The sequence below is a fragment of the Triticum urartu genome, chromosome 2, assembly GCF_003073215.2.
Source record: "Triticum urartu cultivar G1812 chromosome 2, Tu2.1, whole genome shotgun sequence".
Lineage (NCBI taxonomy): Eukaryota > Viridiplantae > Streptophyta > Magnoliopsida > Poales > Poaceae > Triticum > Triticum urartu.
Genome location: NC_053023.1, coordinates 273,788,739 through 273,814,562, shown reverse-complemented (window position 1 = coordinate 273,814,562; position 25,824 = coordinate 273,788,739).

Sequence of the window (25,824 nt, the reverse complement as noted above, 5' to 3'; positions counted from 1 at the left end):
AGATAGCACGAACCTTGCACATGGCGGTCAAAGGTGGACGATGCTGTCTGCGGCCGATTTGTTGCTGTACGAGTACAAAGACGATGTGCTCCTTTCTAACCGCATCTTCACGGTGACAAACTAGGGGACTTTTTTCATATGGGACACATCCTATGGTATACTCCCTCTCTCCAAGTTTATTTGTTTTGAATTTTTTTGTTTTTTAAGTTTCAAATTCAAACTTAGAGCTCCCCATCACATGTTGAGATTATAGTGTCCATTAAATTGTTGGTGCATGTATAGTAAAGAAACAAATCTGGAGTTTCGCACGAGTTTGTGAAGCAGTAGCACCACAAGGCTTGGCACACGAGTTACATTTACCTCTCGGGGCCCTCGAGACTGTGCTTCAGCGCCTTACTACACCTGCCTTTGAGTCAATAACATGTGGACCCGATAGGTGGCTGGTCCACATGTAATGCTCCCGAAGGAAGAGGGGCAATGAGGCCGAGAGGGGTGAGCTGCAGGTTGGGGGACATGTGGTGTCATGGGTTCGAGCAGCGTCGTGGGAATCGCATGTGGCTGTGGTAGAAACTTTATGCTCGCTGCATTTTAGTTGGCCCACATGTCATGCACACAAAGGTAGAGGGGCGATGCGGCAAAGAGGGGTGAGGCGCACATCGGGGGACGTGGCGTCGTGGGTTGGAGCAGCGTCGTGGGAATCGCGAGTGGCCGTGGATGAAACATGATGGTCCCATAGTTGAACTTCCACGGACAAGATGTCATGTCTACAGACACATGCATTGCATACCACGTCAGTGATGCTTTTCAAATCAAGGTTGTACGGCTCCAACTTTTGTTTGTTCCCTATGATGGCTGCCCCACAGAAGTATGTGTCCTCCCGAGACAAGAAATCGTGAATCTCACCTCGTATGGAGGGCACGTGTATGATGTCGTACACCAAAACATCATCTTCGAGGCACGGCTGAAGGATGGCAGCGCGTTGGATCTTCCCAGTGGCACGCTCCATGTACTCTGCGTCGAGACCGATGACATTCATCTCCACCTTTTGGAGGGAGTTGGATACATTCTTGATCCACTTCCAAACAACCCTTGGGTGGTTGGTGACTGTGGCAACTATGCTCAACGAGCCTTCAACGAGGACATGTTGGACGCTAAAAAACCTGCATCTCGATCTGTATCGCCATTTGGAACCGCTGGATCGGAGGGCTATGGTTTGGAGAATTAGGATTAGATGGCTAGTCTAACTGAAGAAGATGATTATTTATAGGGGCTTCAGAATTACTCCAGGAGTATGTGAAGAGGTTAAAACAATGTGAATGCAGTGTGGTTTGGATGCAAATGAAGATGAAGGAGTAGTGAAGAAGCCGAGGAAAATTGGTTCCCGATGGAGAAGTAAATGGGAGAAGTGGCCTGCAGGCAGTTGATTAGATGACTTGGTAGACTAAATGAAAAGGCTATGCAGGGAGACTGAGGAGTGGGGCATGTCCCTGTACGTGCCCATCCTTCTAGCGCTATAGGTGCCACTAGCTAGTTGGGTCACTCTTTCGAATCACCGTGGCGAGACATTTTATGATTCCTTTTTATTTCTTCATTCCTCATGACAGGTGGGACCTATGCAAACGGATAGAAAAATGTGTCATAGCTGGTTCAGATGGATATTGGCGCGTGCGTGGGAGACAAAACATTCTCTAGTTAAGGAATACGCGGTTATCCTCAACAAAGAAAAGTCCTTTGCGCTTCCGCATGCACGAGAATCTGATTCTGCTCTCAATATGGATGATACCTAGAGGATGAAGTGAACCCAGAGGCATGCTAGCACGGGAGTACTACTCATGTTCCTACTACTCCTACTACTAGTAGTAGTACAACTGTGGTACACTTGATGGTCAAAATACTATTATTCATCCGGTCCTCACAGAGAAGTGACAAGACCCTGCGCCCGAGGTGACACCAGTCCAGGCGGCGTGTCCGGGTTACGAAAGTCAGCCTCACCTTGTGCATTGTGCAGTCACTATCACCGCCGCTGTATAGCATGCCTCACCTCGTCTCCCTCTCCCCTGGCACCACTCCATCTCCATCTCCATCTCCGTCTCGCCGGAGATCCTGAGGTCACTCTTCATCATCTCACTATGCCCCTGCCTGCCCTTGCCCTGCTCGCCTCCCCTAGTACCACTATTACCTCGCTAGCCGCTCCAGCACCGACAACCTTCTCCCCCGTAAATCCAGCCCTCCAAAACCCCACCTTCCAAACTCCACCATGGCCGAACGCGAACCGCGCAGCATCCATATGAGCCGCGATTGGAGCATTCTCCCAAGTGACGTCCTCGACCTCTGTTGTTCGTGTATGGATATGTTGAGTGCCCTGCAGCTCAAGGGGCATGCACACGGCCATCGTCGAAGTGAGGACTAAGCTTTTCAAGACACCCTGCTTTCTGCTATCTGGTCTTGCGAGATTTGCTCACCATGATACGGAGGCGTACATGATGCCCCTCAACTTCAATCTGACCTCCATTAGCCGAAACTTCTTTGCAGGTATGTAGTGGGTCACCGTACATCATTTCCCTCGACTTCGATCCAATCACCATCGCCCGAAACTTCTTGCAGGTACATACTGGGTCGGCATGAACTCCCACTGGATGGCTGCCGTCAGAGAAGACGGGAAAAAGTTGGTGCTCGTGAACTTCTAGACCTCCCATGAGATTATCCTTCCTTCGTTGGATGATATAGAGTTTTACCGTCGCGGTCCAAATCATTTAGATTATGTCGTCAGTTGGAAGCACCTTGTTTTGCAGAAGATTGTAATCTACCAAGTGCCCACACGATGTGCGGATTACGCAGACTTCAAGCTAATTGCCTTGTTCGACAAGGGACTCACCTATCTTTGCGCTGGTGCCTTCGTTAGCTAGAGACAGCTCCGCTCGCAGTGGATCAACGTCAAAGCTGATACACACTTCTGCGATGCTATTGAGCATAATGACATTATCTACGCGATCGACAAAGCAGATGGCACCAAGTATTGCTAGGACGGTGCGTGTAAGTTGTTTCCTTCTGATGTTAATGATGACGCCATGACACTGTTTGAACTTTTTGTGATGATTGACATATCCCTGTTTGAGCAGAATTTGAGTAGAACTATGGCAATGTATTAGAGACGCCATAAGTCAGCTATATTTGGAATGAGTTAATTCATGCGATTGTGACCATGTCATTACAGCCAATTTGTACCCCTGAATAATCAAATGGTTAGGAAGATATTGATATTCTCCTTATTTTATAGTAATCTATATACTACTAAATATGAATTTGTATCAATGGCCATGTTAATTTCCTCATTTCATGATGTAGAAACATGCATCACACTGTTGGTTTCATCTAACCATACATTAGGGAAGTAAATGTGCATATGGAGAACTCTATATTTGGAAATAGTGAAATCCTGTACCTATGTTCACCCTTCAGCAATCAATGGCTAGAATAATATACTCACAAAATTTGCCAATAGAACATGAGTATATAACAATGCATGGTTTGTTAGTTTCCTTAAAGAATTTGTTTGTGAGGACAAAATATGATTACATAACATGCATGACATGGTAGGTTCCTGTGAAGAATCGATTGTGAGATAACATGAGTATAACCATGCATGGCACTTCTATATTTTCGAACCCATTATACATTTCCGTGTATTTTCCTCCCAGTTCCAATAGGGACATATCAATGTTGTTTCTTGCATTATTGTAACACCCACAATGCGGCTATATCTCCCACGTGTCGGGGCACGACTTAGAGGCATAGCCGCATGGTAGGCTTGTCGCAAGAAGGGTAACCTTCCCACATCCCATGTACTGAATAAGAAAGGGATAAAGAGTTGGCTTACAATCGCCACTTCATACAATACATAAATAATTCATACATCATCCAAAGTGCAATCAAAGGTCCGACTACGGAACCAAAATAAAGGAAGACAACCCCAAATGCTAGATCCCCGATCGTCCCAACTGGGCTCCACTACTGATCATCGAGAAAAGAAACATAGTAACGGCCCGAATCCTCGTCGAACTCCCAGTTGAGTTCGGTAGCATCACTTGCACTGGTATCCTCAGCAACTGCAACTATTTGGAAGTATCCGTGAGTCACGAGGACTTAGCAATCTCACACCCGTGAGATCGAGACTATTTAAGCTTATGGGTAGGAGAAGGTAGTGAGGTAGAGATGCAGCAAGCACTAAGCATATATGGTGGCTAACATACGCAAAAGAGAGCGAGAAGAGAAGCAACGCACGGTCGAGAAGCTAGAAGTGATCAAGAAGTGATCCTGAAAACCTACTTATGTTCAAGCATAACACGAGACCGTGTTCTCTTCCTGGACTCCGTCGAAAAGAGACCATCACGGCTACACACGCGGTTGATTCATTTGAATTAAGTTAAGTGTCAAGTTCTCTACAACCGGATATTAACAAATTCCCATCTGCCAAATAACCGCGGGCACGGCTCTCGAAAGTTTATACCCTGCAGGGGTGTCCCAACTTAGCCCATCACAAGCTCTCACGGTCAACGAAGGATATTCCTTCTCCCGAGAAGACCCGATCAGTCTCAGAATCCTGGTTACAAGACATTTCGACAATGGTAAAACAAGACCAGCAAAGCCGCTCGATGTGCTGACAAATCCCGATAGGAGTCGCACGTATCTCGTTCTCAGGGCACAACGGATAGGTCAAGCTACAAGTAAAACCAACCCTCAAGTTGCCTCGAGGTGGCCCCGCAGGTTGCCCGTTTCGGACCAACACTCAGAGGAGCACTGGCCCGGGGGGTTTAAAATAAAGATGACCCTTGAGTTTGCAGAACCCAAGGGAAAGGTATATGGTGGTAGGTAGGCAAATGGTAAAATCAAGGTTGGGCCTTGGTGGAGGAGTTTTATTCAAAGCGAACTGTCAAGGGGTTCCCATAACACCCATCCGCGTAAGGAACGCAAAATCAAGGAACATAACACCGGTATGATGGAACTAGGGCGGCGAGAGTGGAACAAAACACCAGGCATAAGGCCGAGCCTTCCACCCTTTACCAAGTATATAGATGCATTAAAGTAAATAAGACATAATAATGATATCCCAACAATATCCATGCTCCAACAAGGAACAAACTTCATCTTCACCTGCAACTAGCAACGCTATAAGAGGGGCTGAGCAAAAGCGGTAACATAGCCAAACAACGGTTTGCTAGGAAAGTGGGTTAGAGGCTTGACATGGAAATATGGGAGGCATGATATAGCAAGTGGTAGGGAGCGTGACATAGCAATAGAGCGAACATCTAGCAAGCAAAGATAGAAGTGATTTCAAGGGTGTGGTCATCTTGCCTGCAAAGTTCTCAGAGTTGTCGAAAGCTTGATCCTCGTAAGCGTACTCAACAGGTTCCTCGGTCACGTACTCGTCTCCCGGATCTTCCCAAAGCAAGAACACAAGCAAAGGACCAACAGTCAATCATGGTGCAATGCACAAGCAACATGATGCAAAACATGACATGATATGCGAGATATGATATGCAATTCATATGCGTGCTCTAGAAGGAAAAGAAAGATCAAGGCATCAACTTGGAAAACCAAGTATGCCACTAGAAAGATGAGATTATTTCAGTTGAAATCGATATAAAGATCACTGGAAACGGATGCACGGTTTGCAAAAGGCAAGCAAAACAAGGATGGTGCAAAACTGTAATTAACAGCACGATGCCACTTTGAATGCAACAAGAAACTAAGCTACTGCACTCCAACATAACAACAAAGCATATGGCAGTGATGTACAAGAGATTCTTGACAAAACATGAACACTGAGCTAGGGCTAAATCACAATAGAACAGGTTCAAACAAGCATGGCAAAAGTGCAAAAGATATCAGCATCACCGACTTGGTGAAAATACTGACATGTCAAAAATAACATCAGGAAGCCATGTTTAGAGCAAGAAAACAACATGCTACAGTAACATATCATAGCAAACCAAGGCATGGCATGATTCTACTCAAAGCATACATCAAAAGTCCGTTACTGATCATGAGCCAAAAAGGCACAGAATATATGATGGCACCCATGTAAACATAGCAAGTTCTATTAACAGTTTCGGACTTGGCAGAAAAACAGAGCATGGCATAAATAGAATTATGATAGCAACTTTGCGAGCTCATGCCACTCACCAGAGCATTGCATGACAAAACACGCATACCAATAGCAAGAAGACATGTTCACGAAGCTAACCATTTCAAGAGCAAGTTCATAGGATGCATGGATCACTAGCAACAACCATGGCAATATTGATTAACATGTTAACATTCTGCTAGGAACATTTTATAGCAAAAGTGGAGCACGAAAAGGACATTCTAGACAACACCATAATTACAAACAGGGGAATGGATGGATAGATCATAACCACATGTTCAAAACATCCTTACTGAAGTATCCCAAAATAAGCATGGATATCACTGTAGCATCAAGTTTACATGGCATCAAAATAACAGCAGGAAAAGGACTTAGCAAAAATCCCAAGTCTCTGAAAACAACAACATTGTGGAGCCTACTTTGCATGCTTGTGCTAGTCACCACATAGATCACAAAAATGCAAGGCAATCACCACTATAAATATGGCATGTTGTAGTTAACAACGCATGTAGACCTCATGCTCATATGATGCACACATCAAATGCAATAAAAATGACAAATCATCATGATCTGATGAGTACCACCTCCTAACATTTTATAGAACTCTTACATCACTTAAAATGGCATCATAATAAACACGAACATGCATGGAAATGCTTCTATCATGGAAATCCCGACGAGACGAACAATTCGACATATCATATCAGTGATTTGGAGTCACGGTCACCGAGATACGGCATGATGAACATGGCATAAAAATTACAGGGAGGTTTGGGACTTAGAGGAAAATCAACCTTCGGAAGAAGTCAACGCGGGACGGAGAGGTCTGGGACAGAGCGGTGCAGCGGATGAGACCGTTTGGATCGGGGGATCTCGCGGATCCAGGACGGAGGGAAGCAGCGGGATGGGGCGGTGCAGCGGACGGGGGTCTCCCATTTGGTTCGGCGTACGCCTGCGTCCTTAGACGAGGGCGTGCAGCCGGCTGGAGAAGAGGAGGCCCGAGGCCATGGCAACGGAGGGCGAGGGCAGCGCCGGTGTAGAGGGCCTCCAGTGGCGAAGTGACGGCGAGAACAGGCGGATCCGGCCGCGAGTCACCGGATCTGGCCGGTCTCCGGCGAAGGGCGGCGCTCGGGGCAGTGGCGCGGGTGGGGCACGGCGGCGGCGGGCGGCTGCGCCGGTGAGGCCGAGGCGGAGGGCGCGAGGCGACGGTGCCGGTGCAGATCCAGGCGGCGGAGCGTGGGGTAGAGGCGGTGATGGCGAGGTTCGCGGGCGGGAGGAGCGAGGCACGCTTGGGCGGCCCAAAGGCTTCGGGGAGCCGGGCGGTGCGGGCGGCGACGGCCGGTCCCGGCGGGCCTGCTCCGGGCTCGCGGGCCCGTGCGGTGGAGTGGAGCGGCGGTTGGCGACGTGGCGGCGTGGGAGTGGAGCAGGGAGGCGGCGGCGCTGACGTGACGACCTCTCATTGGTCGGAGCGACGTGGCGGTGGTGGTGGACATGTCTGGTGCGGCGCGGACGTGTCCGGATGCGCGGTGGAGGAGTGGATCTAGGGTTTGGACCCGGAATTTTGGAGGGAGACACATATTTATAGGTAGATGGAGTTTGGACTGTCCTAATGAGGTGTAGTTTTCGCCCATACGATGGTGATCCGACGACGGGGGACATGGAGATGGTTTAGATGGGTTATTGGGCCGTTTTGGAGGGGTGTTGGGCTGCAACACACAAGAGGCTTTTGCGGTTACCCGGTTAACCGTTGGAGCACCAAACGGCCTCCAAATGGAACAAAATTTGACAGGCGGTCTACCGGTGGTGTACCAAGGCCACTTGACAAATCTCGGTCCATTCCGAGAACGTTTAACACCCGCTCATGAAAAGAGACAAGAGGGTTGCACCGGTGCATGTAGGAGTGTCGGATTGCGAAACGGACAACGGGGAAAATGCTCGGATGCATGAGACGAACATGAATGAAAATGTGATGCACATGATAACATGATATGAAATGCATGACATGAACAAAAACAAAACAAAGACAAAAACCCAACCACATATCGCATCTCTAGAAAAAGCAAGAGTCGGAGTTACAAATATGGAAAGTTGTATCCAGGGCATTACAATTATCCTACTCATACTCTGAACAATGTTGATCTTACATCAACAATCCCTGTCCTTTTTGATATAATGCAGTGTCCCTACAGTTACTGCCCTTTGTAATCACACCACCTTTGCCAAAAACAGGGAAGCACAACTGGTTCCTCGCTTGATCAGACGACGGCAAAAGACTGATGATCATTTGGAAACATGAGCCAGAAAAGTTATATTGCAAAAACCCCACTGTATGCAAGAACCATGAAATACGTGAGTATCCGGACAATGGCTCTTACATCTATGAGCAGGATACCAGCTTGTTGGGGCCTTCAGGATTTTTGAGTTGGAGGTGGGTAAACAGCCTTGGTTCACACTCTCTATTTCTCGGACTCAATTATCCGATTAACTAGGATATCACCGTTAGCAAGGAGCTTGATGGCAGAGAGGCTCATTTTGCTATGGAAAACTGTGTCTACATGGTGAGCCCTAGGAGTTCAGGAGCAAACTCCCCTGATTGTCAAGGATATAGCCTGCAGCCAAAAGAAGGTGAGAATGACAAAGGCATCTGGATTAACTTTGATCCTTGGATGTGTCGAGTCCGATAGGCAGTGATGTGGTTCAATCCTTCATGTTGATAGGTAACTAGGTTGTTCCATCGAAAGGGTGGAGTACTATGTCTCCGGATCACCGGTGGCTGAACCGCGGCTAGAAATTATGATGATGTTGGATCATCCCTCTTCGAATGACTTGTTGTGTTTGCTGCTTGTTCTGGATGGGTAGTTCTCTCTTTTGTTATGCATATTCCTTGTCATTTGGTCATCCTAGTCTATGTTGCTCTTACTATGTAATAGTAGCCTCTATTTCGAATGTCATTCTCGTCCGGATCACGAGAGTCTGAGCGCTACAGATGGGTGCATTTTGGTGGTGTAGCAAGACTTCTTATGAACTATGATGTCTTGTTGTTTATATCAGCAGTAGCCACTAGTGAGTGTTTGAATGTTGTATATATCGTTGTTTCGAACTGTTTATTGTCTCGAACTACTGGTGGGCTAAATGGGGGCATCACCTTTCTCCAGTGTTCAAAGTATATCTCCTTTTTTCAAGTTATAATTTGAGCTTAGTGTCTTTTCGATGACGTACACTTGTTTGGGCCAGTGAGGTGTCATTAAATATGGGCCGAGTAGTAACGCAATGCCAAATAGGTCAATTATGACTCTTAGGCCGGGCTCTCAAAAGATCCTAAAAAAGGGCGGTGAGGGAGTCCTGGATAAGGGGGTCTCCGGACAGCCGGACTATATCCTTTGGCCGGATTGTTGGACTATGAAGAAACAAGATTGAAGACTTCGTCCCGTGTCCGGATGGGACTCTACTTGGCATGGAAGGTAAGCTAGGCAATACGGATATGTATATCTCCTCCTTTGTAACCGACCTTGTGTAACCCTAGCCCCCTCTGGTGTCTATATAAACCGGAGGGTTTAGTTCATAGGACAACATACAATCATACCATAGGCTAGCTTCTAGGGTTTAGCCTCTCCGATCTCGTGGTAGATCAACTCTTGTACTACTCATATTATCAAGAATAATCAAGCAGGGCGTAGGGTTTTACCTCCATCAAGAGGGCCCGGACCTAGGTAAAACATCGTGTCCCCTGCCTGCTGTTACCATCTGCCTTAGACGCACAGTTCGGGACCCCCTACCCGAGATCTGCTGATTTTGACACCGACATTGGTGCTTTCATTGAGAGTTCCTCTGTGTCGTCGCCGTTAGGCTTGACGGTCCTTCGATCATCGATAGCGGTGCAGTCCTAGGTGAGAATTTTCTCCCCGGACAGATCTTTGTGTTCGGCGGCTTCGCACTGCGGGCCAACTCGCTTGGCCATCTGGAGCAGATCGAGAGTTACGCCCCTGGCCACCAGGTCAGGTTTGGAAGCTTAAACTACACGGCTGATATCCGCGGAGACTTGATCTTCGACGGATTCGAGCCCCTGCTTAGTGCACCACACGGTCACGATGAGCATGATTTAGCTCTGCCATCGGACGGTGTCTAGGAGATCGCGCCGGCAACCGCTCTGACCCTCAATTCGGTGCCAGTTGCGCCATCCATGGATGGGTGGATAGACCCTGCCACGGAGGCCGCACTCTCATCGGCGATCGTGCCGAGTATCGACCTTACCCTTCATGGGAGTCGTGACGCCGAACAACCGGATTCCTCCCCGGCCACGGACTCCGAACCGCCGGCGCCCGTGCCTATCGAATCCGATTGGGCGCCGATCATGTAGTTTACCTCCGCGGACATCTTTCAGCACTCGCCCTTCCGCGACATACTGAACTCATTAAGGTCTCTCTCCTTGTCAGGAGAGTCCTGGACGAACTATGTCCGGCAGGATTGGGATGCGGATGATGAAGAAATTCTCCGCCCACCCACCACCCACTTAGTAGCCACTGTCGACGACTTAACCGGCATAATCGACTTCGACTCCGAAGATATCGACGGTATGGACGATGATGCGGGAGGTGAAGAGGAACCACTGCCCACAGGGCATTGGACGGACACCTCATCATATGATATATACATGGTGGACACACCCAAAGAAGGCAATGGCGACGAGACAGCGGAGGATGACCCCTCCAAGAAGCAACCCAAGCACCGGCGTCAGCGGCGCCGCTCTAAGTCTCGCAAAAGCAAAAGCGGTGACCCCGGCACAGGAGACAATAGCACTCCAGACAGTGCCGAAGACAGCAGCAATCCCCTCCAGCAAGATTTAGGGCAGGAGAATGGAGAAGCCAGCCCTCCAGAGAGAGTGGCAGATGGAGAGGCGGAGGATGATAATTACATGCCTCCTTCCGAAGACGAGGCAAGCCTTGACGATGACGAATTCGTCGTGCCTGAGGATCCCGTCGAACAAGAGCGCTTCAAGCGCCAGCTTATAGCCACCGCAAATAGCCTTAAGAAAAAGCAACATCAGCTGACAGATGGACTGAAGTCCTTGCGGCCGAGGAATATAAACTCGAACGCCCCTCCAAGAGTTACCCAAAGCGTAGGTTGCTACCCCGATTGGAGGAGAAAGCACTCAAACCTACATCTCCAGCATATGATGCAGCTGACCGGCCACCTCGTGGCCGCGACAGAGAGGCATTTCAGCCAAAAACTCAGCCCGCACCTGACGCCACTCAAATAAAAATGACAAGACACGGGGAAACATGCTAGACCTGCGAGACGTATTGGAGGACAAAGCAAAACATGCAAGATCGATCTATGGATCACGAGGGCGCGCCACTATGCGAGACGATAATCATCACGCCGGATACAGTAAAAGTAAATCCGGCTGGGCCAAACACAGCGGGCAGGACTCATTTGAGCTGCGTCGCGATATAGCCCAGTACAGAGGCGCCGCACACCCCCTAAGCTTCACAGACGAAGTAATGGATCACCAAATCCCAAAGGGTTTCAAACCCGTAAATATCGAATCATACAACGGCACAACAGATCCTGCGGTATGGATCAAGGATTTCCTCCTGCACATCCACATGGCTCGCGGTGATGATCTACACGCCATCAAATACCTCCCACTGAAGCTCAAATGACCAGCTCGGCATTGGCTCAACAACTTGCCAGCAGAGTCCATTGGCTGTTGGGAGGATCTGGAAGCCGCATTCCTCGACAACTTCCAGGGCACTTATGTGCGACCACCAGATGCCGATGACTTGAGCCACATAATTCAGCAGCCAGAGGAATCGGCCAGGCAATTCTGTACACGGTTTCTAACAAAGAAAAATCAAATCGTCGACTATCCGGATGCAGAGGCCCTAGAAGCTTTTAAGCACAACATCCGTGACGAGTGGCTCGCCCGGCACCTTGGCCAGGAAAAGCTGAAATCTATGGCAGCCCTCACGACACTCATGACCCGCTTTTGTGTGGGAGAAGACAGCTGGCTGGCTCGCAGCAATAACATATCAAAGAACCATGGTACTTCGGATACCAAGGATGGCAATGGAAGGTCACGTCGCAACAAACACAAGCGCCGCATTAACAGCGACAATACTGAGGATATGACAGTCAATGCCGGATTCAAAGGTTCTAAACCCGGTCAGCGGAAAAAGCCATTCAAAAGAAGCACTCCAGGCCCGTCCAGTTTGGACCGTATACTCGATCGCTCATGTCAAATACACGGCACCCCCGACAAGCCAACCAACCACACCAACAGGGATTGTTGGGTGTTCAAGCAGGCCGGCAAGTTAAATGCCGAAAACAAAGATAAGGGGTCGCATAGCGATGACGAGGAGCCCCGGCAGCCGAACATCGGAGGACAGAAGAGGTTCCCCCCACAAGTGCGGACGTTGAACATGATATACGCAACCCACATCCCCAAGAGGGAGCGGAAGCGTGCGCTAAGGGACGTATATGCATTGGAGCCAGTCGCCCCAAAGTTCAACCCATGGTCCTCTTGCCCGATCACCTTCGATCGCAGGGACCACCCCACTAGTATCCGTCATGGCGGATTCTCTGCACTGGTCCTAGACCCAATCATTGACGGATTTCACCTCACTCGAGTCCTTATGGATGGCGGCAGTAGCCTGAACCTGCTTTACCAGGACACAGTGTGCAAAATGGGTATAGACCCCTCAAGGATCAAACCCACAAAAACGTCCTTCAAAGGCATCATACCAGGTGTAGAGGCCCATTGCACAGGCTCAGTCACACTGGAAGTGGTCTTCGGATCCCTGGATAACTTCCGAAGCGAGGAGTTAATCTTCGATATAGTCCCGTTCCGTAGTGGCTATCATGCACTGCTCGGGCAAACTGCATTTGCGAGATTCAATGCGGTACCGCATTATGCGTACCTTAAGCTCAAGATGCCAGGACCTCGGGGGGTCATCACAGTTAATGGAAACACAGAGCGCTCCCTCCGCACGGAGGAGCACACTGCGGCCCTCGCAGCAGAAGCGCAAAGCAGCCACTTAAGGCAATCCACTAGTTCGGCAATTAAGGACCTGGACACCTTCAAGCGCGCCCGGAGTAATCTGCAACAAGACCGCCTGACATGTGCCGAGCTCGCATAGCAATGCGGCCCCCACCTCGGTCCCAACCAAACAGCAAAATTCGTGCCACGCGTACATAATTATGCATTAAAAATACCATGGGCACAAGTGGGGAGGGGGCGCGACTACGGCACGCCCCAAGACGCGGCTCAACCGCACTGGGGGCTTCCTGCTTTGTTATTTTTCTCTTTCAGGACTTTAATCTCTGGAAACCCTGTCCGGCAGCAAGATTGCCGGACACATGATGCAGCAACCAATGAGGCAGAAAGCTACGTCGCACCATGGAACTCCCAGGTGGATTACGATAACGAGTGAAATACCTGCTTTAATACCATTCCTCAGCTTGCCCTTGGAGGGGACATGTCAAATAGTCCTACTTTTTGCTTATCGCACTACTTGTATCATTCTGCTTTAACGCACATTTTTGAATAAACAATGCATAACACTAAGACTATTATTGCATTCTTCTTTATATATATATATATGTTCATTCATGACATCCAGCACCCCGTACACTCTGGTACGGCCAATACGCTAGGGGCTTAAGCATACCCCATAATACGGCGTGAGAAGTCCGAACACTTTCGACAGTGCGGCACCCCAAACTTATAGCATTATATGCATCAGGTCCGAATCATGTCTTGGGTCAATAGTTGGGTTTTCCTGGCTCCCATGTTTTGGTACCTTACGTTCCACTATATCGGCTAAGGTAGCACTGGGAGAACTACTGCGATTGTGCCCCGGTTCAGCTGGGCTAAGCACCTCAGTAGAGAAAGCTAAAACTGACTGTCATGATAAGGCGAGAGACTGGTCGCTGTTCGAGAGGTTTTGAGTCCCTAAAGACTTACGCCGCTTAGAGCGAGGAGTCGGCTTTGTCCGGCTTAAGGCGTGTATAGCGCCCCAAATTCGGCCTTCCAAACACTAGGGGCTTCGCCAAAATTTAAAATTATAGAATTCTATGGCTAAGTGAGAGTGATAAAGCATTATAGTCCGATTGCCTTGTTCGTTGCGCTGAGCACCTCCCTCGAAGGACCCAAAAATGGGAACAAGAGTGCTCAGGTTTATCCCGAACACCCCAGCACTCGTGGCATGGGGGCAGAAGCCGACGACTAGCCATCTCTCAGATTTGATAAACAGCCGAACAGAAGGTAATATTTTAAATTCAAACAAGCGTTGCATAGCGCATATGAACAAGTTTTCATACCACAGGATTACACGAGCAAGTTCATTCAAATATTACATCTTTCGCACACTCGTCCGCTACAAGACAGGCACCCTTCAGGACACCCTCATAATACATCTCGGGGTGGCGATGCTCCTTGCCCTGCGGTGGCCCCTCCTTCACCAGCTTCTCGGTGTCCATCTTGGCCCAGTGCACCTTCGCACGGGCGAAAGCCCGGCGTGCACCTTAGATGTAGACGGACCGCTTGATGACTTCCAGCCGTGGGCAGGCATTCACAAGCCGCCTCACCAGGCCGAAGTAGCTGTTGGGAAGGGCGTCATCAGGCCACATCCGGACTATAAAGCCCTTCATGGCCTGTTCGGCCGTCTTGTGCAGCTTGACCAGTTTCTTCAGCTGGTCGCTCATAGGCATCGGGTGTTCGATCCCAGTATACTGAGACCAGAACATCTTCTTCGTCGAGCTTCCCACCTTGGCCTGGTAAAACTTTGCGGCATCCGACACGCTGCGGGGCAAATCTGCGAATGCTCCTGGAGAGCTCCGGACTCGGGTAAGTAACAAGTAATTTACTTTCACATGATTGCTTTGCATATTGAATGCCTTACCCGCCGCTATCTTCCTCATCGCCTCAATCTCCTGGAGGGCCTTGTGGGCTTCAGCCCTGGCACTCTTTGCGCTCTCAAGGGCCGCGGCAAGCTCGGACTCTCGCATCTTCGAGTCAAGCTCCAACGCCTCGTGCTTTGTCATGAGAGCTTGGAGCTCTTGCTGCACCTCGCCCACCCATGCCTCTTGCTTTTCCCGCTCGGTGCGCTCCTGGGCCACTTTGTTTTCGGCCTCGGACAACGCTTGCTTCAGGGTCGCCACTTCGGTCGTGGCCCCTGGCAAATTCATGATGATCCTTTCATTTCACAATCGCATCTTTTTTGTGTATATATATATACACACACAAGGTATTACTTACCTTTGTTCTCCTCGAGCTGCCTCTTGGCAAGGCCGAGCTCCTTCTCCGACCCCTCGAGGTCCTGCTTCAGTGCGGCGACCTCCGCAGTCAGTGCGGCAGAGGTCAGCAGCGAAGCCTGCATACGCATATAGACATACTTATATTAGACTCCTGCAGATATTATTTGATCCTCTATTCGGCTTTTCTTTGTGAACACCAAATAGAGCATCAGGGGCTACTGTCTATGCGGTAATATTTTCCCTATATTTTAAATACTTACCTCAAAGCCTGTTAGAAGGCTGGCACAGGCTTCAGTCAGTCCGCTCTTAGCAGACTGAACCTTCTTGATCACCGCACTCATAATAGTGCGGTGCTCTTCGTCTATGGAAGCGCCGCGAAGCGCTCCCAGCAGGTCATCCGGTGCCTCTGGATGGACAGAGGCCACTGGCACGGGCGTCTTACCCCTTATGGAAGGGGGCCGCCTGCATGAGTCCGGAACCACTTGAGGTTCCGGCGCGGTGTTCGGCTGAGAGCCGAACTCGAAGCCCCCGGGAGCCTTGATCCCTTTGCTCCTGGAGTCCAGAAGGTCACCTTGAGGAGCCTCCGGGACTGTCTCCCCCCTGCTCGGTGCCCCTTGAGAGAATACCTCGGCATTGTCCGTAGGGCAAGGGGAGGAGGCGGTCAGAAGTGGATCGCTATCCATATCCAATGAATCCAAGGAGTCGTCCAACGAGGATACGTCGATACGGGCTTGGGGCGGTCTGCATAATCATATTCGACGTTAGGAGAAGCAGTGCGACAAAGGTATGCTATGAGTTACTCTAGTATCTGAATACTTACGACTTCACCAGGGGCTTGGCCCTGAGCAGCCACTCGTCTTCGCCTTCGGCGGCGGTGGTGGAGCAGTCCGGAAGAAGATTCCTTCCCTTCTTGGACCCTTCGGCCTCCCCGGTTGGGGCGGCCTTCCTTTTCTTGTCTCCCCTGGCTGGAGGGGGAACATCTTGATCTTCCTCCTCGTCTTCATGGGAGGAGTGCGTCGTGGAGTTATCGGACGATGAGTCTGATACCACCTGGCGTCGGGAACTCTTTTGGGTTCCCTTGGCCTTCTTCTTGGTCTTCTACGGCACCTTATAAGGAGCCGGAGTTAGCATCTGCATCAGGAGAGTGTCCGCGGTGTCTTCGGGCAGGGGGGCGGACAGTCGATCTGCTCCGATGCCTCCACCCAGTCCTGTTAAAGGCATGAGAGCTTAGACCCCACACATGGTTAAGCTATGGGAAATAAATATCCCACCAGATGTACAGAACTTACCGGATTCACAGGGCGCTTCGCGCTTAGCCCGCGGTCCTCAGTGAGAGAGGGAGGGACCTCGGCCCCCTTGAACAGCACCCTCCAGACGTCTTTATGCGTCATGTCGAAGAGCTCGCTTAGAGTCTGGTGCCGGGCCGGGTCGAACTCCCATAAGTTGAAATCCCGTTGCCGACACGGGAGGATCCGGTGGAAGAGCATGACCTGAACTATGTTGACAAGCTTAAGTTTCTTGCTTGTCATGTTCCGGATACATTTCTGGAGTCCGTCCAGCTCCACCGATGAACCCCAGGACAGGCCCTTCTCCTTCCAGGAAGTGAGCCGTGTGGGGATTCTGGATCGGAACTCGGGGGCCGCCACCTAGTTGGTGTCGCGTGGCTCGGTGATGTAGAACCACCCCGATTGCCACCCCTTTATGGTCTCCACGAAGGATCCCTCGAGCCATGTAACATTGCGCATCTTGCCCACCATGGCTCCGCCGCATTCTGCTTGTTGGCCGCCCACCACCTTTGGCTTGATATTAAAGGTCTTCAGCCACAGGTCGAAGTGGGGCCGGATGCGGAGGAAAGCCTCACACACGATTATGAACGCCGAGATGTTGAGGATGAAGTTCGGGGCCAGATCATGAAAGTCCATCCCATAATAGAACATGAGGCTGCGGACAAATGGATGGAGGGGAAACCCCAGTCCACGGACGAAGTGGGGGAGGAAGACCACCCTCTCGTGAGGTTCTGGGGTAGGGATGACCTGCCCCGCGGCTGGCAGGCGGTGCGCGATGTCCGCGACTAAGTATCGGGATCCATGCAACTTTTTGATGTGCCCCTCCATAACGGAGGAGGCAATCCACTGCCTCCCGCTACGGACATGTTTGGAGAGAGTTGAGGAGGAGGATGCGGACTTGGGTGCTGGAGCTCGAGTGCGCGAGAATGGATGAGCAAGGAGGAAGAAGGCATGGGTAGAAAAAGGTGAGATCTTATCCCTTTATAAGGGCGGACTAAACTATGCGCCCCCACTAGCCTGGTAAAACTAGCTTATCCCCCAAGCGCCGTAATTGATGGCGCGGTTGGGTTACGCATGTCCGTATTGATGAGAATCCCATAATAAGGGAAACACGATCTCTGCTTTGACAAGACGTGTCAGGAAACTGCCTCGCATTATGTGCGGGGCTGGTTAAAGAAAAATGGTTCCAATAATTACCGGGCCGAGGCGTGATGTCATGCTGCCAAAACGTATCAGCAGATTAGATTTGTGTTAACATTATTCTCTCTACGGTGGTATGTGGAACTTATTTTGCAGGGTCGGACACTATCCTTGTATTCAAATTCTTCCATGCTGTATTCGGGGGAGGAACCTGCCTTGCAATGCTGAAGACAACACTGCGTGCCGGACTCATCGCCATTGAAGCTTGGTTCAGGGGCTACTGAGGGAGTCCTGGATAAGGGGGTCTCCGGAGAGCCGGACTATACCCTTTGGCCGGATTGTTGGACTATGAAGAAACAAGATTGAAGACTTCGTCCCGTGTCCAGATGGGACTCTACTTGGCGTGGAAGGCAAGCTAGGCAATACGGATATGTATATCTCCTCCTTTGTAACCGACCTTGTGTAACCCTAGCCCCCTCCGGTGTCTATATAAACCGGAGGGTTTAAGTCCGTAGGACAACATACAATCATACCATAGGCTAGCTTCTAGGGTTTAGCCTCTCCGATCTCGTGGTAGATCAAATCTTGTACTACTCATATTATCAAGAATAATCGAGCAGGACGTAGGGTTTTACCTCCATCAAGAGGGCCCGAACCTGGGTAAGACATTGTGTCCCCTGCCTCCTGTTACCATCCGCCTTAGACGCACAGTTCGGGGCCCCCTACTCGAGATCCGCCGGCTTTGACACTGACAGTCGGGCTCTTAAAAAAAGAAAGAATAGGGACTCTTAGGCCGACATGTGGGTGCCACCGGTGTTTTCGTGCGCTTGCGCACCGAGAGCATATTGGCACGTGTTCCAAATTCCTGCTACCTTTTCATCCCCAATCTCCCGCCCCTCTCTCTGGAATCTCGATTCCAACTCCAATTCCCCCCAAATCCCCCTCCTATACTCCATGTACTCAAGCACACTATCATGTTGTCGGTCAACGCAGATCTCCGAGCCGGAGATCCTGAGGTCCGTCCTGCCTTCGGGCGCTGTGTGCTGTCGCTCAAGAGTGGCATGGCAGCGCTTGATGACCAGTTAGCCGGCAAAGTGCTGATGGTAACCATCAACGGTGACAGACCTCCCGTCTCACCGGACGACCTTGTCAAAGCTCTTGGCATTGCGCACGGCATCCAAATAAGTGACTTGCTCATCCCAGTCTGTCCGCCACGGGCTGATTTCTTCATCAGGTTCCGGACAACATTTAACTGTAGTCGTGTGTTCAAATCCTCCCGGCGTTTGTTCTGCGATAGCGTGCTGGTGAGCTTTGATCGGTGGCACCCAGGATGGGGCTCGGTGCCCTCTGAGCTTGAGTTTTTAACAAAGCTTACCTTCCACGGCATGCCTTGATGTGCTTGGAACAGCGAGTCCATGAATGAGCTTATCAACGACCTTGGAGGTGAGCTCGTAAGTATATTTGTTCCTATAGACAGCTGGGATCTGACGGTTATGGCATGGATGAAGAAGTCGTCCACCATACCAAAGGTGATTGGTGTTGAGATACCGGTGCAGGAACTAGGGTTGTACTATTCGTCGCCACCAAGGTCGCCGCGGACCACGTTGGGGATGTACCTGTATCGAGTGTGCGTGCATCTCGAAGAAGTGGTCAATCCATCAATCGAAGTCCTGCCGCCGCCGCTGGTGCCCGGGTCCGTCGACAACGTCCATTATATGAGTCAACGTCAGACTTTGCCCGTGTTGCTCGGAACGATGGATGGCACAGGGCCTACTCCATCGCGCGGCGGTGGCCACTGCTTCTTTGGGAGAAGAGGCAGGGCTAGCTGCCTGGATGTGTTCTAATTTAAGGTAACAACTGAATCTTGTCAGGTACTGTACTAGTTAAATCCAAGCTATGGGTGTGAAGCACTGATGTGCAAGTACATTTGATTGTGACATGTCCTATTTTTTTAACTGAAGTTTTTTAGAAAGGGTTGTACATCAACTTAATGTTCTAGCAGAACTTATATATTGTGCCGTCTGTCTGTTTTCTTTGCACAACATTCAAGATATTTCCCCGTCACTGATAAAAACGATGAACCATTATGTACGAGTTCGTTGGTTTCAAAATATCCCTACCCGTAGCAATCCACTGCTTCCACCCTGATTGTGCCGCCTGCGTGAAATTTGTGTATGCAAGTTCAGTGTGCTATGATGTTCTATATGATTGTGTCAACTTTATAAGTTTTTACTGAGCATCATCAATGCATATGGCTGAAAGATGTATTTATGAGCATCGACTGATGGGTTTCTCTCTCTCTCACTCACACACACACACACACACTGGTACGCGTCGGCCCTAAACAAACGGTTTTTAACCCCTTTCCTCGATGGCATTTGGAAATCGTCAAGTGAGTGTGGGCGCTAGGGGGGTCATTCCCACACATCCCAAAAACTGTCAGGGATATGCCCTCCTGGCACACATGCTCGGCAAAATGAGGTCGTGTGCGACCGGCAAGCGCTCAAATACGAAAATACATACAGTAGAGCTAAAAATACAATTATACGGTGAAATTGTTTCTGGTCGCAAGTACATCCCACACAGTCAGTCCCCGCTAAATTTTTCCGTTCGTATGTACATCCCCCACAATCGGTCCAAGGAAAACATTTCCGTTCACAGGTACATCACACACAATTTTTCCCGTTAAATCGTTTGCGTTATTGAATGTATCACACACGGTCCATACAAGAAACTGTGTGGCAAAGGCTGTCCATCACACACACAGTTTTTATGTGCTAAATGTTTGCGCAAGGTAGCCTAATGCAAACTGTTTTCAAGAGAAAGTCGTGTGTGATTGTTCATTGATCCAACATGGTTTATTCCTAGAAACTGTGTGCGTTGCTTGAGGTCATCACCCACGGTATTTTTTCAACAACCGTTTGCAATAGCAAAACCCAGTTAGCAGGCTAATTCGCATATTAAGGAGTAGAATTTAATTTCCATATTAAGGAGGTAGAATTTCATAATTGAAATACATCAGAGTACAACATGATATAGCTTCAGGACTCAGCTACCCCATTGCACAACTGCACCAGCACCAAGTTTCACATGCAACATGTAGAACCTTTCGAAATTAGCATCATAGACGGTATATAGACAGATGCATCTCATCTGGAAAACAGCTGAAGCGGAAGGCAAATATTGAGACTTCATTAAAGTTGAAGGTCTTTGCAACTTTAGGCCAGTGCCTATGGATGATTGACCGTCCGTCCTTCGTCCTCTTCAGGAACACATCAATATTGAACCGTGGGTGTTGTATGAAAACCTTCCTCGCCTCCTGACCATAGAGGTGGGTTGAGTGGTAATCACCAGTGAACTGCTTTGGAAAGGCCTGAAAACAAGGATGTGCATAAATATCTTCTCTATATTGGAAATGGAGCAAAGGAATAAAAAATAGGCAAGGTATAATAGTTAGTACCATCTTGTAGTGAACTGATGTCTTCTTCATTGTGCAGACAAAGGTCTTGTTGTTTTTTGTTGCTAATTTCTTTATCCTAACAATCTTTCTGAGTTTCTTGATTTGATTGATATTCATGGACAACTCATTTCATCAGATGCAAAAAGGGTCGAACAGTGGGTCAAAACCTTTGACAGTAGGACCTACATGTGCAAGGCCAAATTGTTAAAAACCAAAATATTACAATGGTTCCTGCAATTGCACAATAATGTGCTATTAGACAACGGACCATGCACGTGCTAACCTCGATTATAAACCTCGGTGCTTCCCATTGTTTCCCTGCAACACATATAAGGTACTTAGTCATCAGGTTAAGTAAGGGCTCACATGATATCAGTAAAATATGTTGATGAAAAATAAGCACATTGCAGATTCATCAGATTAATTCAAGCCACATGGAAAACCCATTTATCCAAACCAAGCATGATTAAGAACTAGGAAATATAGCACTTGTACATGTTTCTCATGTATTAAGTGCAGCCAAATTCGATTTATTCCTGACATGGTATACAATAACAGAATGCAACCACAACAAGTGAACATCGCATTGTAGAATTGAACCAAGCAGTTAACTAAACACCACAAAAAACGAACCAAACGTTAACTCAGCACCACATTGCACAATATAACAAACTCCTAATAGAAGATCAGACAGTTAACCAAACCAAGCATGCTTAAAAACTTGGAAATATAGCAATTGTATTTGTTTCTCATGTATTTAGTACAGCCAAATTCGATTTATTCCTCACATGGTATACAATAACAGAATGTAGCCAAAGCAATTGAACATCGCATTGCAGAATTGAACCAAATAGTTAAGTAGACAGCAAAACACAAATGAACCAAACATTAACTGAGCACCACATTGCACAATGTATAACCAAACCACGCATGATTGACAACTTGGAAATATAGCAATTGTATTCGTTTCTCATGTATCTTTTGAAGATAAATTTGATTTATTTCTCACATGGAAGACAATACAAATTTGCAGCCTGAAGAATTGAACATAACATTTGCAAAATTGAACAAAATAGTTAACTGAATACGACAACTAATTAACAAAACAGTTAATAAGTGAGCACCACACTGCACGACATATAGAACATATACACTAGAGCAACAGATTGCATGGTAAAATTAGATAGCACAATTCACTAGAATTTGTGAAGGAAATGCAGGAGCAGCACACGCAGCGGGTAAACCGAGCAAGCTTAACCGGCATAGCTAGAAAATGGCAAGGTGCTCCTCAAAGATCTGGGGGTGGCACGAACGGCAGCCATCGTGACCTCATCCGCGCGTGCGGCCGCGATTTGCTTCTCCGCTGCCAAATGCTCCTTGAGATCCTGCCTATACTGCGTGCACCATGGCTTAGGGCCGCGCTTATTTGGTGGAGGGGTCAGTGATTTGGGTGGAAGGTGTCGCGCTCGCGCCGACGGTCGGGGCATGTGGGATGTGGAAGGAGTAGGAGGATGGGGTCGGGTGTGGATTACCTGCCTGGATAGGCGAGACCGAGAAGCGTGAAGGAGGGTCGCCGACGAGGAGGCAGCGATGCTGCGAGAAAGGAGTGAAGGTTTCAACTTGGAAAGGAAGACGAAAATAGGGGAAATGTGGCTTTTGGTAAGGGGGAGGGGGCGGGGAGGTAGATATTTCCGCGAAAGCCGAAAATTTGGACTCGCTTCAGCGAAAAAACTGGCGTGCAAAGTGTCATCAAACACGATACCTTATTCAGAACTGTGTACGATATGTGAACATCACAAACGATTCAGATAGCTTAACCCATGTGTGATGAGTTTGAACGTCAAAAATTTTGGTTCGAATTTTCCTGGTTATAGTGGTCATCCACGTCATTGCATAATTTGGGTACACAGAGGAGACTAACTTCTTAATCGAGCAAGTTCAGCAATTAAATAGAGCTAGCTGACCTAAACATTACTCTAAAAAATTAAAGACCGGTGCTCTTAATTAAACAAAACAAAGAGTGCTACTATGGCTGGTGCTCGTCGATCTCCGCCGCCGCCTCCATGTCCAGCTCGCGCCCGACGGTCTCTTGGGGAAGGGGCTCCATGGCATCCATCGCACCATTCTCGGCAAGCATCTCGCCGTCCGCGTCTGCCATCTCTTTGGAAAAGGCCGCCGTGAGATGGGCATGGGCAGATGCGATATGGGCTTGGACTGGCTCCATCATTGCAAGGTATGCGGCGGAGGAACGGACGGCTGCTCGAACGCTCTCGGCGATTGCCAGCTCTTCGGCCGTGGATTACCGACCGTTGTCGGAGAAGCTTCGTTCGATTTGTGCGGTGACCACCAGGAGCTGGGCGTGGGCGGCCTCGACAGGGTCGTGGGAGGCCTGCATCAAGGCTAAGGCCGCCGCTGCGGAACAGACAGCTGTTGTGATGCTCTCGCCAGATGTTATCCCCGAGCCAGATGTTGCTGCTGCCACATGAGAAGCAACAGCGGCTGTTTGGGCTGCCATGGCCGCCCCGGTCGCAGATCGCGGCCGCGCTCATGCACCTTGTTAGCATGCGCATGGTGGTTGTGGCCACGCTCTCGTCGGAGTGGGCCACTGGAGTTGCCCTCACGACGCGGGTCCACATGCCCATCTTTCACCGGCGATGATTGAACAGTGAAATGATATTTGGGGAGCGAGCTAGTGTGCTTGAGACGCTGGCTGTGGACTATAGCCGACGAACCTTCTCGCGTAAGCCATAGGCATACTATACACCGACGGTGCGCCAGGATATTTTGTGTTGCATCTCAGACGGTTGGTGATAATAAATTGTGTGCGATCTACTTGATTTTTCATCTTGATTTGAATTACATAATGGGGTCACAGCGGCAATGGACGGTGTTTGAATTGCTAAACCTTTTATCTGGAGTGAACATGCAACTATAAGTGTTTCATAAAAGAATTTCAAATTATGCAGGGTTCGTTTGAACATTTTATACATTAAATTGGTTTTCTCGGCATTTCAGGTGCACAATTCAAAATTAAACTACATGCACATGCTCCAATGCACCAACATGGGTTGTAAAATCATATATGTGTCCATGGGTTTATGCTTATCTCCCATGCAAGAAATGGGGATGAAATTCGAACTCCACAGCACTGTGGCTCTCCGGAAAACGTCGACGTACTTGCTTTTGTAATTCTAGCAAATCCAAAATTCATCCGAAATTCATGAAACTTGGCAAGCTATCATGGAGCGGCATCACCATGTCGTCGTAAAATTTTTGTCCCATTTGGGGCAGGTTTGGGAATAAGCTTCTCACAAACCAGATCTTCTCACACAACAAGTGTGATGGTTTCGGTAGGGAACGTTTCACCTTTCTGGACGAAACGATATCCGTTGCCTCTTCTCGATTTCAATTTTTTTCCTAGTGTGAACATAGAACAACAGGTGTGTTGTGTCAATTTTTGGGATTTTTCGGGGTTCGCTTGGACATTTTTATACATTAACTGAGTTTTCTGTGCATTCATGTGCATAATTCAAATTTGAACTACAAGCACATACTCTAATGCATATAAATTAGTTGAAAATTTAAATCTGTGTCCTTCGTTGCCTGCTTAGGTCCCATGCAAGAAATGGGAATGAATGTCAAACACCCTGCCACCGTCACTCGGCCGCAAACATTGAGATACCTGGTTTTTAAATTCTAGTAAATCAAAAACTCATCTGAAATTCATGAAACTTGGCATGCTATCATGGAGCGGCATTAACACGCCATGGTAAATTTTTTGTCCCATTTGGGGTAGGTTTGGGTATATGCTTCTCACAAACGAGAGCTTCTCACAACAAGCATGATGGTTTGGTTAGGGCACGTCCCACCTTTGGGGACGAAACGATATCCATTGCCTCTTATTGCTTCCAAATTTTTTCTCGTGTCAACATAGAACAAGATGAGTGTTGTGTGAATTTTTGTGATTTGTTGGGGTTCCTTTGGACATTTTTATGCATTAACTGAGTTTTCAATGCATTTGGGTGCATAATTCAAATTTGAACAAATGCACATGCTCCAATGCATATAAATTGGTTGAAAAATCAAATATGTGTCCTTGGGTGCATGCTTAGGTCCCATGCAAGAAATGGGAATGAATTTCAAACACCAGGGCACCGTTGATTGCCGGCAAAACATTGAGATGCTTGGTTTTTAAATTCTAGTAAATCCAAAACTCATCTAAAATTCATGATACTTGGCATGCTATCATGGAGCGGCATCACCATTCCGTGGTAAAAATATTCTCCCATTTGGGGCAGGTTTGGGTATATGCTTCTCATAAACCAGAGCTTCTCACAACAAGCATGATGGTTTCGGTAGGGAACGTCCCACCTTTATGGACGAAAGGGCATCCATTGCCTCTTATTGCTTCCAAAAATTTTCTCATGTCAACATAGAACAACAGGAGTGTTGTGTCAATTTTGTGACTTTTCGGGTTTCGTTTGGACATTTTTATGCATTAACTGAGTTTTCAATGCATTTATGTGCGTAATTCA